This window comes from Phaethon lepturus, unplaced genomic scaffold, assembly GCF_000687285.1.
Source record: "Phaethon lepturus isolate BGI_N335 unplaced genomic scaffold, ASM68728v1 scaffold10796, whole genome shotgun sequence".
NCBI classification, from domain to species: domain Eukaryota; kingdom Metazoa; phylum Chordata; class Aves; order Phaethontiformes; family Phaethontidae; genus Phaethon; species Phaethon lepturus.
In genome coordinates, this window is record NW_010545617.1 from 17653 (window position 1) to 19817 (window position 2165).

Genomic DNA, 2165 nt, shown 5'->3' on the forward strand with positions numbered 1-2165 from the left:
CACAACGATCTATGTACTTGGTGTATTTGAAAACCTGGTCATTTACTCTTTAAACTAATTTTAAGCAGTTTATGTAGCCTTAGTTTTTTGGTCAAGCAGCTGATGATAAACAGCTTAGAAAAAGGGAACAGAAACTCCCCACTGATTACATTTTAAAACAATCTGTAACAAGAGTTTTTTTCTGCTGATTTAACAGGTTTCAGGATCTCTAGAAACGCGTATCATATGTTTGTCTCCAAAAGTAGCCTGACTGCACTTCCCATTTAAATCACTATCAGCAAGATTTTGTTCAGTTAGATTTTCACACATTTTGAGGAATTATGTGTAAGGAGACTGGTAAAATTACACATAATCTCATGTACAAACTAGAGCAGACATTCTGCCTTGTCCAGCTAAAAGCATTCATACTTTTCAATGCCTTGGAAAGCAAATCTTTCTAAGTTATAAAACATTATGAAATTTCTTATCTTCAGCATAATTTTCTGAGTCCAGACTGAGTTTGGAACAATTGCCCAAACACTTTATTTCTATTCTCTCTTAAGTATTTTGATTTGAAGAGTCTACAAAAAAACCCCAAACCAACGACCGAAAAAAAAAAAAAAAAAAAAAAAAAATCGAAGTATCACACAGCAGTAGTTAAGCAATTTCTCTCAAAATATACTTTGTTGCTTCAGAATAATTACCACATACACACTTATATGGGAATATATATATGCATGTACATATACATAAAGGTGTACTTATGATCTAGCTGATAAACATTTTATGGGCAGAAACACTGAGGCCCTCAACTATCATTGCAATCAAGAACTAAAATGCACATGAACCCTTAAGGCAACACAGCTTCCTTTGCTTTCCAGCAGATAGTCTTGAGCAGTAGCCACACTGCACGCCAGTGAGCAGTCAGTTCTCAGTATCAGCAACTGCCAGCAGAGATAAATTTTTCCACGAGGCATGAAATTATTAATCTCTCATTTGGCAATTTCAGGAGCTCAAACACTGAACTTGCTCCACACTAGTGCAAAGAGGATTTGAACACTGTCAGATAATTGAAACTATCAAATAGAGAGCCTGAAGTACTCTTTTTTCAGCATTTCTACAAGAAATACGAGCGTTCTGACAGAACTGGGATAGAAATAGTCTAATCGTGCACCAAAACTCTTCAAGATCTCAACAGCTTTTGTAGCCATAGGCTAAAGACAAGACTCTCAAGAACATTTTTTCAGCACTGTGAAAAAGGAGGCACCCCAATCCCCTCAGCCAGGTAAGTTTTTGTCATGATTGCTAGGATACTCACAGGGAATAGGCTATCCTCTCATTCATCCAAAACCTGACTCCACCACACTATCGCCTACCTATAAGTACCTGTCTCCTCTCACCCAGGAACCACATTCTGGAACTCAAACACATCTACCATCAAAATCGATGCACTTTTCTTGACAAGCTAAAGGAACTACCATTTTCCAAGGGGAAAAAAAAAAATATTACTAAGACATTGTCAGCCAGCTCTATCTGCAACAAGCCCGGGTCAAAAGGTTCAACAGATTTTAATACTTCCCATGGCAAACCTGACAATAAAGAGGTGAAGAAAGCCAGTGTTGTCCCAAAAGTGGGGATCATATACATTGGTGTTTTGCACACCGGGTACACACAGAGTAGAAGTATTTTATTTATAGCATATTTGAATGGATCTGGGTTCAAGGTGGTATTCCACAAAGCTAACACACCATACAGAGGAATTACCACATATTTATCCTGCTACAAGATTAGCAAAAACAATAGAGAAGCCTCTCAAGTTTACATTAATTGGCTATTAATTACCATATTGCTTATCATTGGTGACACATACTCAAATTGGCACACATGCTCCTAGAAAGAGTGCGGGGGGTAATCTGCATAGTCCCTCAAGTGTGTTGGTGGTCACCATCTCCCCCTGCCACCTTTACCTTTGCCCCAGCTACTGTGGATTCTGCTGAGCTCATGACAGGTACATTCTTCAAGAGTGCAGGAACAGCTAAGTCTTCAAGGTTTACCTGCTTAAGTACAAATACTTCTTCATCTTCTTGACCATCAGATCTGGTTTCATTAATCTTTATGATTGTGTTAACTCCTACCAATCTGCACACTAGAATCTTCCATTTGCCTCACCCCAGTGACATTTCCAT